Genomic DNA, 17396 nt, shown 5'->3' with positions numbered 1-17396 from the left:
CACACAGAGGGAAACAACAACATCTACAACAGCAGCTTCACCTGCTGCTCACATCACACACGTGGAAATCACACATTTACTAACATTTGATAATTAATTCATTTAAATTTGTTTACTTTGAAAGTTTTTAAAATTAGACCAAATTAATATTTTCTGCTGCAGAAAAGTCTTAAACACAAAGATTCACATGTTAGTGGCCATGTTGAGCCTCCTGTCAGTGTTTAGCTTCACCAGACTAGCTCTCTGTACCTGGCTATATCACCATGGTAACAGATGGTGAACACAGCTTGGTTTAGATCAGGTTATGTTCAGAGCGTCAGATTAAAATCAGCTGTAAGTGACACATTTTCTCTGATTCTTTTATTTCCAGTCTGCTCTGAGTGTGAATCGGTGTTATATATATACACAACCTCTGACTAACAGCACTGAATGAAGCCCAGCAGCACAGTCTGTGAGCCACATGGTCACACAAGTTTGCATGTTTTTAGCTGCTGATGCAGTGTGAAACAGATGTGGAGCCTAATCTGCTGCACATCTGTTTCACACATTACAACATCCATCAGTCTGTGTTTAGTCCATTTATCACAGAGAAGATCCACCAATAACATGAACTTCACTTTGATGTGGTGACAAACTCATTCATCAGATTGTGTGTCAGAGCTGAATGCAGCGAGTAACCTTTCATGTTTAAGTGGATCGAGGTCAAAGTGTCACAGCTTTAATGTGCAGCTGTCAGCTTACAAATAAACTGCAACACAGAGCACTCACACACACATATATTCATTCATTCACTGATTCACATGTTAATGATTGCTACCAGCATCGCTTAGTCTCCTTTGATGCAGCAACAGTGTTGCCTGTGTTGTTATAGTTACATATTGTTTATAGCTCTGTGTCACCTGTTAATGTAACAATATTTCTTATTAATGGAGGTGAAAATCCGTGGGTCTACTTTGTGTGGAAGAAGACAGAAATAACGTATGAATGGTCGTTGTGTGGATGTGGAGAAGAGAGGCCCCAAACGCAGGCCTCACAGGCTGAAGCTGAACATCCTGGATAACTCGAACTGTTTCACTCTGCAGTAACAGCTGCTTGATGCTGTTTTGTTTTCAAGCCTATCAGAAACAGATAAATACCTTAACAGTACAATTTTTATTAATATTTTTAATGAAGCTTTTTTTCCCAGGAGCTCTTAGTGATGCTGTAAATGTCACTAAGTGCAGTTTTATTCTCGCAGACAAACTGTAACATGTTAAAAATTGTTTAATGTAAATGTTACAAATTTGTGGACTCATTTCTATAAACTGAGTTCAATCAACCAGCAACTAAATTGTCAAATAAAGCTAAAATATTTTCATGAATTATTTTCAGCACTCATTTATTGATAGACAAACTTAATTGTGTGAAGAACATGTCATGTACCTGAGCTGTGAGATATAAGGCAGACACTGCAGCAAACTCCTCACTTCACTCTCTTCATGTGAGAAGTCTGTCAGCTCCACTTGTTTCTTCTCTGGTTGGAGTTTCAGCACCTCCAGGAGGATGGAGGTCTTTCTCTCTGAGAGATCTATGGACCAGACTGCAGGAGCTGACTGGAAAACTGACTGTAATGATGGAAGGACACTCAGACCTGTTTTACTCTCATAGTCCTTCATATGGGAGAACAGATCCAACAGGAAGTCACTCTGATATTGCTTCAGATCATCACCATCATCCAAGTATTTCTCATGAAGAGGGAATGTTTGATATGTGCACACTGATGCTAACAGCTCCAGGATCTTCTCTCCTGTCTGCTGCTCTCTCTCTGCTGCTGCACAGAACAGACTCACAAAGAACCCGACTGCTTCATCAGGATCTGAACACCCATCATATGCAAAACTGTAACAATAAGAAGGAAACATTTAGTGATGATTTGATGTGAGCTGCATAAAAACAACCACACACTGCTGATTGACTCCATCTTGTATATAATGAAAGTTCATTTTAAAGCTATCTTCCATCCGAGCAGCTGAACAATGTTTTTAGACTGTTACTGACTCACAACACAAACACTCATGTGTGAAATCACTGCGTACTGAACTGTAACTGTAATTTTCTTTGCTGTCTGACTTTAGAAAGTAAAACACTAAATATCAACAATACAGAAACACACAGAGGGGAACAACAACATCTACAACAGCAGCTTCACCTGCTGCTCACATCACACACCTCTCTGCTGTCTGAAATCTTCGTCTGCTCACTATAGAGCTGCTACCACCATCATCATCATTATGCTCAGTAAAACAAAGGCAGAGATAAAGTCCAGCTTCATGTAACTCATTCATTTACTGAGTTATGTCACTGAAGGACTCGCTGAGTTTGCTTTCATGTTGTTTCCATGGCGATGATGGATTTGGGTGTAAAGGATGTTTCTGGCATGTGTGCACTCCAACACTCTCTGCAGCATGAGCTCAGTCACATGATCCTATCAGATATAAATCTAACCTTTCTGATGAGAACGTCTTTATTCTAGATCCTGTTGTCCTGTTTCAGCATTAAAAGTCATCTGATATTTATAGAAAAATAAAACTTCATAGCAACAAACAGCTGAACAAGTCAGTGAAACAGTCTGAATACATTTACAACATGATCCATGTAGATAAAGTCACAAATATGATGCTGATGACAAACAAGCAGCACAAGACAAAATCATCACTTTACAATTTATGGAGCTTCAAATATTTCCATCACTTATTTTCACAGCACATCTTTTCTTACAGATATTTGACTCATGTGAAGAGCATGTTATTTACCTGAGCTGTGAGATATAAGGCAGACACTGCAGCAAACTCCTCACTTCACTCTCTTCTTCTTCTTCTCCTTGCCACATCAACAGCTCCACTTGTTTCTTTTCTGGTTGGACTTTCAGCACCTCCAGGAGGATGGAGGTCTTTCTCTCTGAGAGATATATGACCCAGACTGCAGGGGTTGACTGGAACACTGACTGTAATGATGGAAGGACACTCAGACCTGTTTTAGTCTCATAGTCCTTCACATGGGAGCACAGATCCAACAGGAAGTCAAGACGATATAGCTTCAGATCATAATCATCATCTTCATCCATGTCTCTTTCATGAACGGGGAATGTTTGATATGTGCACAGTGATGCTAACAGCTCCAGGATCTTCTCTCCTGTCTGCTGCTCTCTCTCTGCTACTGCACAGAACAGACTCCCAAAGAACATCACTGCTTCACGAGGAGCTGAGAACCCATCATACCCAAAACTGTAACAACAAGAAGAAAACATTTGGTGATGATTTGATGTGAGCTGCATAAAAACAGCCACACACTGCTGATGGACTTGTCCATGTGTGTCCTGTATATAATGAAAGTCCATTTTAAAGCCATCTTCCATCAGAGCAGCTGAGCATAGTATTTAGACTGTTACTGACTCACAAGCAGTGTTGGGAAGGTAAGTTTTCAAATGTATTCCACTACAGATTACAGATTACAGATTACATGCCCCAAAATGTATTTTGTAACGTATTCTGAATACTTTGGACTACAAAATATATTATCATGCTTTTTACAACAACATTAATGTCCTATTGCTCTGTGATTACTATTACTGAAGGTTACTCACCATATCAATACCAACTAGATTTGAAATTTATTTCACACCTCAAACCTTTAGTAAACAATTAAACAAATAAGAGTAAAAATGCAATAACTTACTTGTAGCAATAAAATAATCTACTAACTCTTTTACGCTCCGTTCACACCAAGACGGGTAAATGCAGCTTTTTCTATGCGTTTGGGCCTTTCGTTCACATGTAAACAGCATTTTGAATCACCAAAAACTGAGATTTTTAAAAACAAAATTTTGCGTTCACATGGACGAGGAATACAGAGTTCCTTACGCAAAGTCAAAGGTGTGCACCTTTTTTCACGTCACGCTGTGCGACACGTTATTGTTTACATGAGATTAATTTCTACAATGTTGGATAGAGACAAAATACAGTTGCTGTTAATCTTACTATCTGCAGTTTTTACACGCTTACACACGCAGTTACTGTCCCCCCATTTAGAAAGGCAGAGGTATCATTATTTTCTGTGTACAGTGGTCTATTGTTTAATGCAGGTGTTACATTCTAAAAATAACCAGCCATAGGTGTAATCTGTACAGTAGTCAGCTTCATTTTTTAAAGTTATTATAGATGTTTGAAGGCTGTAAATAACCTCACTACACACTTTAGACACTTTTCTCAGACAGGTATGAACATTTTTACTCTTTTCTCTCTTAATAATAATAATAATAATAATGGATTGGATTTATATGGCGGTTTTCAAGGCACCCAAAGCGCTTTACAATTCCATTATTCATTCACTCTCACATTCATACACTGATGGAGGCAGCTACAGTTGTAGCCACAGCTGCCCTGGGGCAGACTGACAGAAGCGAGGCTGCCATATCGCGCCATCGGCCCCTCTGGCCAACACCAGTAGGCAGTAGGGTAAAGTGTCTTGCTCAAGGACACAACGACTAGGACAGAGAGCCCGGGAATCGAACCGGCGACCTTCCGGTTACAGATGCGCTTCCCAACCCCTCTTGTTTAAACACAAAGTTCAAACCTTGTTAGAAAAATAAGTCCAGTATTATAGAATGAAACCAAAGATCAAACCCTGTTTTCAGAACATGGGAATAGAGCAGCTGCAGAGAATTCAACATTAATGAATCAATGGTGCGGAAGTAGACAAAGCAAGAAGAATGAGTCAAGTTTGACTTCTCTGACTGTTTGGCTTTGCTTAATGCGTCTTATAATCTGAAAAATGCGATAACTTCTACCTTCCTTTAGCATGTGCAGAAGTCAAACTTTTGGTGCCATAGTTGGTGTCTTCCACAGCCTTTTGGGAGCTACCGCGGGAGCCTCTGACGGTGCAAAACGTTTCGTCGACATTGTGTTTTGTTATGATCCAATGTTGTCAGTGTTTCTTTTATGTGCGACTCCTCCCACCAGAGGATGGCTGTGGGTTTTTTCCCCCTTTTCTTTCTTAGGAGGTGGACACCTGGGCGTGCCTGCTGAGTATTTGGTTGCAGTCTCTTCCTGTCCTCGGATTGGATAATTGGTTAATCACCTCCAGTATTTACCCACCAGATGACAGCCAACTGGTCCCCCCTCTCTCCTAGCCTCCACCATCCAACAAAGAAGAGCATGTGTTTTTGATTCGTTGTTTCGTAGAGTGTCTTTGCCCATTGATTTGCCAGTATAACCGTGTGTGTGTGTGTGTGTGTGTGTGTGTCTGGCGTTAGTACCTTAATCTTGTAAATAGATTTGTAAAGTAGCAATTGTATATTTTGTTCACTGCAGCAGCCTAGTAGGCGTGAGAAGCCATTTTTGTTGATTAAGTTTTCTCCTGTTTTTCATTTAGAAAGTTAGGTAAGTGAATTGCCTTTTGGTTGGTTTTCATTTGTGTAGGAAAGCGTAGGGACCATTAGGGAGTTTTGTTTGTTATTTTTGGCACTGCTCACTGCTGAAGCAAATAAATGGCTGCTTAGCACTTTAAAAGATACTACTGTTTGTGTTCTTTCTTGGGTGGTGCGTGAGTGGGGCCAATTTCTTGTTGCGTTCAATACACGCCTAGACTAAGAACATAACAGTTTGTTGGGGAGAAAACTATAGGCTCAAAATGTGGTCATAAATATTTTGTACTTGTAAATCAGGATTTGAATGTGTAAAAAGAATTTGTGTGTGGACTTAGCCAAAAAAACACCCCTGCAAGTTACAAGTATGAATTTTGACCCTATTTTTCTTCCTTTCATCTGATTGTGATTGACATGACATTGACCAAATGTAACTATCCAATCAGAGAACAGATGGGTTTGGCTGTCGGAGGGGCACTTTTTTGAACTGCAGGTCCTTGAAGGGTAATACAGTTTAAAGCTGGAGGAGCTTTATATAAATATCCGATAGCAGCTAGGTCCCCTTACTTTCAGCAGCTGTTGAAAGGATAAAGTTGTGATATATCAGTGGTTAGAAAAACCATTATTACTTTAGGATTAGTTTAACACAAAGTCAAGGCTGACCCGGGACCATTGCTGTGAGTCACAGAGCGCAGCATAAAGGTCCTTTCACATCGGACGCAGGATGTGCTGCTAATGCTAACTGCTAACTAAAAGCAAAGGATCCAGAATTTGTTGCGCTGGCTGCTGAGCTCTGTGGGTTTTTGCAGCAGCTCTACCTGTACTAGATGCACCTGCTCCGTGTCGTTTCTATCTCTGACTTTATGTCCTCTACAAGAGTTTCTGGTTTTTTTGCTAGTTCTTCAAATGTTCAATAAAAACATGTATGCTAATTCATAACAAAGAATGCTTTGTAATGAAGACTGTCGTTTCCAAAACACTGCTCCCCCCGCCCCGCGGTCCGCAGCGCTGTTGAAAAGGCTGTGGAAGTCCCTGTATTAAACACGTAGACCTGTGACACAAAAATCACCAAACTCGGATGATCACAGACTGTTTTCCTTCATGGTGATGAAGGAAAACGCTGGGCTGGCATGTAAAAGGGCATTTATTCCCTTCAAGGACCTGAAGCTCCATAAAGCGCCCCTCCAATAGACAAACCCATCTGTTCTCTGATTGGATTGTTACATTTGTGATTGACATGACATTGACCAATCAGATGAAAGGAAGAAAAATAGGGTCAAAATTCGTACTTGTAACTTGCAGGGCTTTTTTTTGGCTAAGTCCACACACAAATTATTTTTACACATACAAATCCTGATTTACAAGTACAAAATATTTATGACCACATTTTGAGCCCATAGAAAACTTACAAACATACAGTACAGTAGAGTCACACCGCTAGCAAGTGAAGAGTTATGTAAATTTGACAAGCTGAACACGTTCTGTACTGGACAGGAGACACAAGATTGATTGTTAATGGTCTACAGCCAATCAGGACACAGAACACAATGCGCTGTTAAAAAAAACAAGAAAGAAAAATGTGCATAATTGCACGGACCACACTGCCCATGACGGTACAGTCTTCAGGGCTATGCCTGTAACACTGCTCATATTGCCTTACTATTAAAATATTTTTTCAATAATAATTTATAAAAATATTTCTTACACCTCGCAGTCCGAGGTGACAAGGGACCCGAGGTACTTGAATTGTGCAACTTTCGACGGCGGGCCGCTGACTAAAGTTACCCAATTCAAGTACCTCGGGTCCCTTGTCACCTCGGACTGCGAAATGCTGCCAGATGCCAGACTCTGAGTCAACGCAGCGTGGATGAAGTGGCATCAGGTCAGTGGAGTCTTACGTGATAAGAGAATGCCAATCTACCTTAAGGCGAAAGTTTATAAGTCGATTGTGCGCCCAGTGGCACTCTACGGGTCAGAGTGCTGGCCAGCGACGAACAAGCACGAAGAAGCCCTTCACACGATGGAGATGAAGATGCTGCGGTGGCCTCTGGGTCTCACACGACTAGACCGAGTGAGGAACGAAGATGTCAGGAAACGGTGGGAGTGACACTGATCACAAACAAGAGGCAAGAGGTGAGGCGCCGATGGTACGGCCATGTTGCCCGTAGCGATAAGAACTCCATCGCAAAGAAAGCCCAGCAATTAGATCTGGGTGACAACAGGCCACGAGGAAGACCGAAAAAGCGCTGGATGGACCAAATCAAAGATGCGAATGTTACACCAGAAGACGCCCTGGATAGGAAGAAGTGGAGGGAGGCATGCAAAACAGCAGATCCAGCATCGCGGGATATGAACCGCTAGGAAGAAGATTTCTTACAGCTCTAATATGCAGCTGTCAGCTAACAAATAAACCGCAGCACAGAGCGCTCAAACACATCTATTCATTCACTTCTTCATAGATGTTTATCATCCATTCATGTGCTCATGTTTGTGACTGATGAAGGCGGCATTTGATTGGTCCATTTTGTGTGGAAGAAGAGAGAAATAGCAAATCAAAGGCCCCCTTTTATGTGAGTGTGGACAGAGACTGAAGCTGAGTGAACACAAAGTTTTCCCCCACATTGTCACAGCTGTCATCTCTGACTGCAAGTTTAGCTTTCATCAGGCCAGCTAACACAAAGAAAGCCTGCTTATGATCAAGCTGCTTCACTCTTCAGCTCTCTGTTCAATTGTACAATTATATTAAAATTCATATACTGAAAAATGTTTCCACTGCTGACATCAGGGAGCATCTCGTCTTATGAAGAATTTATCATATAAAGTAGAATTCATGTACCTGAGCTGTGAGATATAAGGCAGACACTGCAGGAAACCCCTCACTTCACTCTCTTCATGTGAGCAGCCTGTCAGCTCCACTTGTTTCTTCTCTGGTTGGAGTTTCAGCACCTCCAGGAGGATGGAGGTCTTTCTCTCTGAGAGCTTTATGGACCAGACTGCAGGAGCTGACTGGAAAACTGACTGTAATGATGGAAGGACACTCAGACCTGTTTTAGTCTCACAGTCTTTCACATGGGAGTACAGATCCAACAGGAAGTCAAGACGATATTGCTTCAAATCATCATCGTTGTCGTCGTCGTCGTCATCATCATCATCCATGCGTCTCTCATGAAGAGGGAATGTTTGATATGTGCACACTGATGCTAACAGCTCCAGGATCTTCTCTCCTGTCTGCTGCTCTCTCTCTGCTGCTGCACAGAACAGACTCACAAAGATCTTCGTTCTGTCTTCATCTGATGTCTCAGCATCAACTCTGGAACAATAAGAAGGAAACATTCGGTGATGATTTGATGTGAGCTGCATTAAAACAACCACACACTGCTGACACACTTTGCAATGTTTGTGAGTTTCATCTGGATCTTTGTTGATTTTCTGTCTTCAGTAAAATAAAACTTTGATAAAAATCAGAGTCTGTTTATTTCTTTGGAAGTCAGCAAACTCATAAATTGAGCAGAGGATCAAATAATTATGTCACTGCTGTAAAAACTGAACCCGATCACCTCCTTAGCCTCAGCAGCTGCTCTGAGTTTTCACTGTGCCAGACGAGGAGGCCACGCCCCCTTTTTCAGCCTTCACCTGTGTGAAAGCACAGCACCAAACAGCTTAGCTGCTGTGTTTCATTCAGGAGCACTTTGGAAGTGAACCTGACTGGACCTGTTTACTAAAACTGACTGACTACAAACCAGAGGAACCAACTACACAACTTCCAAACTCTTAAACATCCCAGAGACACTTTCCTGCATCATCAGGTGACTCCTTGTGATGAGGGAGCAGCTAAAGTAGCCTTGATCACTTCAATATCAACATTGTGTTTGTGCTGTTTACACTCGTCTGTGTGAAATATTCACTAGTGTTTGTGATCATTCACATTTGATTTGAAAGAAGAAGTTTCAGTACATTGAAGTTAAAGCTCTGAGTGGCTCCAGCTGCTCAGTGAGTCTCTTTCTCTCTTAAAGCCTCAAACAAACTCAGACTCTGGCCCTGCTCACATTTAATATCCTGCAAACCTTCAGTGAGTTATGTTTGCATTGTGTGATCAATATTTGTATGTTCTGTATCACTTTGTGTGTTTTCCTTTTCCTGTCATGAAGACAGCTCAGACCTGCTGGAGTCTCCAGGTCCTGCTGAGCTTTCAGTTTATGTGATAAATGCTTTGTCAGTCATGGATGGGCCTCACTTTAGACCAGCTCACACAACATACTTCACTAACAACCAGTAACTGTCTGAATTAACTCAGGAATATCTGTAACACATGTACAACTTTATAAAGTGTTCATCCATCATTGAAAAAGTATCAAACTGCTGTCATTAAACATGTTATATTTGAGCCTCTTCAGTAAAACTTAATCATGTGTATCCATGTTTATGATTGACATACTGAGGAGGAGCTTTATAAATGATGGAATAAGTTTTGACTCACACTCACTGATGCTGAAGAGTGTGCAGCTGTTATAGTGTTAGCAGCAAAACACTAAATATCAACAACACAGAAACACACAGAGGGAAACAACAACATCTACAACAGCAGCTTCACCTGCTGCTCACATCACACACGTGGAAATCAAACATTTACTAACATTTGATAATTAATTCATTTAAATTTAGATCATTGATTGATTTTATTGATTAGCATTTAAATATCTCAGTGAATACAGAATACAAAATAAAGATTACCACAAAGCAAAAAATCATGAGACAAGGCTAATCAAAGGGTATTGGCTGAAGCATTTGCTTATTACGCCAACCCTTTTAACAAAAAATCTTTTGCATACAGCTCCTGTACACAGGGCTCGAAGCAAAGAATAAAACAAAGCAAAGCAAAAACAAACAAACAAACAAACAAACAAAATTTCCACCTTAGATAACTACATCAAAGCAAAACAATCAAGAGTTTCAGAATTATTATTTTTGCTCTTTTCATTCTTGATTCATATATTTTTCTAATACTCCATTTTCCTTGTTTAAAAACATGTTTAAAAATGAACTACACCTTTTTAAATCACTGTCATAACTATTCCACAGGTTAACTCCTCTAACAGAAACACATCTCTGCTTTATGTTTGTCCTTATCTTGTTTTTTTTTTAAAGACATCTGTTCCCCTTAAGTCATATTGACTCTCTCTGACTTTAAACAGCTTCTGAGTACTGCGGCAAAGCAAGTTATTTTGTGCTTTATACATTATCTGTGCCATTTTATATTCAACTAAATCATAAAATTTTAGGGTATTCAGATTAATAAACAAAATGTTAGTTGGTTCTATATAGTTTGATTGATTTATAATTCTTATAGCTCTTTTTTGTAACTTGAAAATAGGAAGAGTATTTGTTTTATATGCATTACCCCATATCTCCAGACAATAAGTCATATATGGAAGCAACAGAGAACAATAAAGTGTGTATAATGATTTTTTGTTCGGGACATGCTTTGTTTTGTAGAGAATAGCAATGGTCTTTGACATTTTTGTTGTCACATGATTTATATGAGACTTCCAGCTCAGCTTATCATCAATTATCACTCCAAGAAATTTATTTTCATACACTCTTTCAATTTCAATTCCATTAACCCTGATTTTAGATACATTTTTCATTTGTCTAGTGCCAAAAATAATCAATTTTGTTTTCTTTATATTTAATGATAACTTATTTACATCAAACCAGTTTTTTAATATATTTAACTCCTTTTCCACTGTAGTCAGAAGCTGTTCTAGGTTTTTACCTGAGCAATACAGAGTGGTATCATCAGCAAACAATACACATTTTAACAGTTTGGAAACACTACATATGTCATTTATATATAATATGAATAATTTAGGGCCCAGCACAGAGCCCTGAGGAACACCACAAGTTACCTTCAACTGATTAGATTTTACATTATTGATTTCAACATATTGATATCTGTCATCCAGGTAACTTTTCATCCACTTACATCAGGGGTGTCCAAACTTTTTTCGCTGAGGGCCACATACACAAAAATATAGGAGGGGCTGGGCCACTTACTAGAAATTAGGTATATAACCTTAACTTTACTGTATTAAAAATCACTTAAAAGTGGTCAAATGTGTTATATTGTTGAATTAAAGACAAAAATGCCTTCATCACAGCTTTCCATAAATGCATCTTTATTGATTTATTCAGAAAAAGCTTTGGTAGCTCATTCTCAGAACAGCAGCAGATTTCTTCTTAGAAGATTTACAGCACAGAGAAAAAAACAATAAAGGGGAAAATGGGACGGGGACATTTCAAGTTTGTTATTTAAGTTCTTAGGCTTAGCAACACACCTATTAACGTTCGTTTGAAACGATTATCAACATTAACAGACTGAACTGGACTTAATAACAGGAGTCCATATAATTTTAGTAAATTATTCTGGTGAGTATCAGCTGCGCTGGGTATGTAAATCGGGCCATCCAGCTGCGGTGCTGATCCGACGCCACTCGTGGCAAAAATCCGGACAAATGTCACTTGATCAAGGAGCAGATCTGCATCAGATGAGATCAGCTGACTTTGCGTGTGCGTGCGCTGTGCACAGCGGTGTGTACTCTGTGTGTTAACAAGAAAAACGCATATAAGAAAGTGGTGCGCAAAAGCAGGGTAGTGACAGAATTGATGCGCATTATTGATATTTGAAGCATGTGTACCTGCACATTAACACACGGGTACTGTGGAATATATTTTTACTCACCTAAAGCGCTCGTGCTCTCGTCCACTCCCCGCAAAAAAAATTAGCAGCTGTGCGGTGTCTGTGGCATCGGTGCTCTCATCGCATGCGATGGAGCAAAAATCAAAAGCACAGCTTTATCAGACAGTTGCAGTTTAATGTTGGCTGACAGTCTTCAGTGCGTCGCACAACTGTATTTCTGGACATGCTGACGTTGTTGAAGTCCTGCACTTTTTCCGGGCACATTATTTCGGTGACTTTAACGAAGCAGCGTTTTATGAGGTCTCCATCTGAAAAAGGCTTGCCATGTCTTGCGATGAGTTGGGCGACCTCATAGCTGCTATTGGAGCCTTTTCCTGGACAATTTGAGCACGAAAAAAAATACTGTTGCTGACCCGGCAGGAGACCCCGCAGGATAGCTACCCTTTGCTTTAATTTCTGCTCTCGCTCAGCACCAGTGTAGGATGCATAGGCCTGATGTTTGGTTTCATAATGACGTCGTACATTATACTCTTTCATAACTGCCACAGTTTCAGTGCAGATCAAACAGACACACTTCCCCTTGAATTCTTTGAAGAAATATTCACTCTCCCAAATTTTCTGCATTAACTCGACCTTTGGCTTCTTTGGTTCTGCCATGTTTAGTAACTTGGGGTAAATTTCTTCTGTGATTGTCCTTTTTGGTGGAGCAACTGCCTTGATCAGCAGCAGCTCCCCCTGGTGTTAAAGCTAAGAAGTGCAATACACTCAAGCAAAAGTTGAAGTGCGGGCCATATTCTATTCTATTTATAAAATTACTTGCGGGCCAATTAAAACTGGACTGCGGGCCGCAGTTGGCCCGCGGGCCGGACTTTGGACACGCCTGACTTACATGCTATCCCTCTTATACCATATCTCTCTAGTTTATTCATTAATATAGAATGGTCAATTGTATCAAACGCCTTTTTAAGTCTATAAAAACACCAACAGTATATTCCTTATCATCTATTGCAGTAGATATCCCTTCTACAAGTTCCATCACTGCCATCGAAGTGGACCTTTTCACTCTAAAGCCATATTGGTAATCACTTAGGAGATTATGCTTCTCTATATATTTATCAAGTCTATTAACAAATAACTTTTCTAAAATTTTTGAGAACTGTGGGAGTAGTGATATTGACCTGTAGTTGGTAAACTGACATCTCTCTCCGTTTTTATGGATTGGAATAACTTTTGCTATTTTCATTTGTGAGGGAAACACACCAGTTCGAAAGGGCAGATTACAAATGTATGCGAAAGGTTGCACTATATATTCTATAATACTTTTAATTAATTTCATGTCAATACCAAAACAGTCAGTGGACTTTTTATTTTTAAATGTTTTCACAGTGTTAATTATTTCTCTATGAGTTACAGCACCAATAAACATGGAGGACACATTCTGAGTAATACGTTTATTTAGGTCATTATTATTTCTTGACTCTGGAATTTCTTTTGCTAAATTAAAGCCAACATTTACAAAGAAATCATTAAATTCATTTACAATGTCTTTAGTTTTATCAAGCACAATATCTTTATCTTTTTTAAAATAGTCTGGATAATTCTTATTTTTTGAGCCCTTTTTGATTATGCTATTTAATATCCTCCATGTTTCTTATGTGTTACTTCTATTTTGCTCCAGTAATGTGTGGTAATATTCTTTCTTACTTGTTCTTATAATATTTACTAATCTATTTTTATATAACTTGTACTTTATTTCAGCATCTTTTGTCCTCTGTTTTATGAATCTCTTATATAGATTATTTTTCTTTTTACATGCATCTTCTATCCCCTTTGTGATCCATGGCTTATTTGATCTGTGATGCTTTCTAGCGATTTTCATTAAAGGACAATGTTTTTCATATAGTAAAATTACAGTTGATAGGAATGCATCATATGCACTACTTGAATCTTCATTTGCAAAAACCTCATTCCAGTTGTGTTCCTTTAAGTCCACCTGGAGGGCAGCAATGGCTCTTGTTGTTCTATGTCGTATCATATCAAATGTTTGATTCTTTTTTTTAGTTTTAATCCCAAAATAATTTTGAAAAATTGCAAAAACAGGAAGATGATCGCTTATATCAGTTATGAGAAGTCCACCTACTATTTCATGGTCAATTTTATTAGATTTAGATTAATTTAATTTAGATTTGTTTACTTTGAAAATTAGACTAAATTAATATTTTCTTGTTCAGAAAAGTCCTTAACACAAAGATTCACATGTTAGTGGCCACGTTGAGCCTCCTGTCAGTGTTTAGTTTCACCAAACTAGCTCTCTTTACCTGGCTATATCACCATGGTAACAGATGCTGAACACAGCCTGGTGTAGATCAGGTTATGTTCAGAGTGTCAGATTAAAATCAGCTGTAAGTGAAACTTCTCTGATTCTTTTATTTCCAGTCTGCTCTGAGCAGCACAGTCTGTGAGCCACATGGTCACACAAGTTTCCATGTATGCAGCTGCTGATGCAGTGTGAAACAGATGTGGCACATCTGTTTCACACATTACAACATCCATCAGTCTGTGTTTAGTCCATTTCACAGAGAAGATCCACCAATAGCAAGCAGGTCTGGCCCGGATCTGGTATCAAGCTGGCACTGCTGGCTGACTTCTAGCATGATAAGACGCATGTCATCCAGATGTGGGCCAGGCCTAGATGACACTGTCTATGTGATGACATGCCACATCTGGCTCGATTGTGGTTTGGTTTATTTAGCCCAGGCTCATAGAAAACAGGTCTGGCCTGGATCTGGCTCAAAGCTGGCACCTCTGACTGACTGGTGTCATGGCAGGGTGTATGTCAACCAGATGTGGGCCAGGTCAGGCAATGATGGCATTCTTATTTTCCTATTTTAGTTAGAAGACCCAAATGCCATGTTGCAATACTGCTATGGTAGCCAGCGTTTCAAATGCAGGTTTTTGAGTGTACACTTTATCCAAAACCTAGTGAGAGTTCACTCATGTTAACCATTGGGAGGCTGTAGCTCAGGAGGTAGAGCAAGTCCCCTACTGATCAGAAGGTAAGTGGTTCGATCCTTGGCTTCTCCAGTCTCCATGTCAAGAGTGTGAGTGTGCGTGAATGTAGTTAGGAAGCACTCAGTTTAGAGAAAGTGTGTGATTGGGTGAATGTAGCTTGTTGTATAGAGACCTTTGAGTAATCCAAGAGAGTAGAAAAGTGCTATATAAGGATCAGTCCATTCACTGTCTGAACAGGGTTTCGTCATGTTGCTTTTGTACTGTTATGTTCAGGTACATGTTGTTGTTACATGGTTTGATTAAGGCACACATTAGGCTGACACCTGGGGCCAGAGCTGAAACTGTTCTGGTCCAGCACAGGAGCACCAGTGAGTTTGCAACAGTTCTTGTGCTGGACCATGTGCTTCACCAAAGGGCCGCCATTCTTTGCACCATGTGGGCCATGTGTGAGCACATTGTGTGGGCCAGATCCAGGCCATACCAATCTTGCTATGTGGGAACACTCTCTACTACATGAGCTCAGTCACATGCTCACCTTCATTCATACAACTGACATCAACTTATTGAATTGAACATGAAATCAGTTCATTTCTACACCTATCAAAGATAATCCAACCTGTCTGATGAGAACGTCTTTATTTTAGATCCTGTTGTCCTGTTTCAGCATTAAAAGTCATCTGATATTCATAGAAAATAACAACAAGTCAAAATCATCACTTTACAATTCATGGAGTTTCAAATATTTCCATCACTTGTTTTCACAGCACATCTTTTCGACTTGTGTGAAGAGCATGTTATTTACCTGAGCTGTGAGATATAAGGCAGACACTGCAGCAAACTCCTCACTTCACTCTCTTCATGTGAGCAGCGTCTCAGCTCCACTTGTTTCTTCTCTGGTTGGAGTTTCAGCACCTCCAGGAGGATGGAGGTCTTTCTCTCTGAGAGCTTTATGGACCAGACTGCAGGAGCTGACTGGAAAACTGACTGTAATGATGGAAGGACACTCAGACCTGTTTTAGTCTCACAGTCCTTCACATGGGAGTACAGATCCAACAGGAAGTCACTCTGATAATACTTATTTCTGTGTCTCTCATGAAGAGGGAATGTTTGATATGTGCACACTGATGCTAACAGCTCCAGGATCTTCTCTCCTGTCTGCTGCTCTCTCTCTGCTGCTGCACAGAACAGACTCACAAAGATCCTGACTGCTTTATGACGACGTGACCTCAGAGGATCAACACTGTAACAATAAGAAGGAAACATTTAGTGATGATTTGATGTGAGCTGCATAAAAACAGCCACACACTGCTGATGGACTCCATCTGGTCCATGTTTCCTGTACATAATGACGCTCCATGTTAAATATAACATAAACGAGGGAAACATATCATCTCAGTTCCAGCACTTAACTAATTTATTAGTCCTCATAAAAACAAGAAAACACAAATATTTTTAAAATTTGTCAAAATTCCACTTTTAGAAGCTTCTTTAAATCAAGAAGAGACTGTAAAAACCTGATTTTAATTTAAGATTAAATTCATAGAAAAGTTGTTTTCTGCTTTCTTTGTAAAGTAACTATATACTCTGTGTATACTGCATGTGGTGAACACATGTTCTCCATCAAAACTGTTCACTTAGCTTCTGAATACAATCTGACTTACCTGAGCTGTGAGATATAAGGCAGACACTGCAGCAAACTCCTCACTTCACTCTCTTCATGTGAGCAGCGTCTCAGCTCCACTTGTTTCTTCTCTGGTTGGAGTTTCAGCACCTCCAGGAGGATGGAGGTCTTTCTCTCTGAGAGCTTTATGGACCAGACTGCAGGAGCTGACTGGAAAACTGACTGTAATGATGGAAGGACACTCAGACCTGTTTTAGTCTCATTGTCCTTCACATGGGAGTACAGATCCAACAGGAAGTCACTCTGATAATGCTTCAGATCATCATCATAGAAGTATGTCTCATGAAGAGGGAATGTTTGATATGTGCACACTGATGCTAACAGCTCCAGGATCTTCTCTCCTGTCTGCTGCTCTCTCTCTGCTGCTGCACAGAACAGACTCACAAAGAACTTGATTTCACCATCTTGAGTCTCAAAATAAACACTGTAACAACAAGAAGGAAACATTTAGTGATGATTTGATGTGAGCTGCATAAAAACAGCCACACACTGCTGATGCACTTGCCCATGTGTGTCCTGTTTATAATGAAAGTCCATTTTAAAGCCATCTTCCATCAGAGCAGCTGAGCATAGTATTTAGACTGTTACTGACTCACAAGCAGTGT

At 39.9% G+C, this 17396-nt stretch overlaps 1 long non-coding RNA gene and 1 pseudogene across 1 annotated transcript; one reads left to right on the top strand and one right to left on the bottom strand.

Annotated features, from left to right (window-relative positions):
* Nucleotides 1-7008: 7008 nt before the first annotated feature.
* LOC116318251 lies at nucleotides 7009-7762 on the top strand (annotated as a pseudogene).
* A 7967-nt stretch (nucleotides 7763-15729) lies between these two features.
* Nucleotides 15730-16834, bottom strand: LOC120438679. The gene is made up of 2 exons (XR_005612035.1): nucleotides 16772-16834; nucleotides 15730-16350 (listed from the first exon to the last, which is right to left on the bottom strand). It is a non-coding gene; the product is annotated as an uncharacterized LOC120438679 (long non-coding RNA).
* Between the last annotated feature and the right edge of the window lie 562 nt (nucleotides 16835-17396).

The sequence above is a fragment of the Oreochromis aureus genome, linkage group 3 (genome assembly GCF_013358895.1).
Source record: "Oreochromis aureus strain Israel breed Guangdong linkage group 3, ZZ_aureus, whole genome shotgun sequence".
In the NCBI taxonomy this organism is placed as follows: domain Eukaryota; kingdom Metazoa; phylum Chordata; class Actinopteri; order Cichliformes; family Cichlidae; genus Oreochromis; species Oreochromis aureus.
This window is presented reverse-complemented; position numbering and strand designations above follow the sequence as displayed.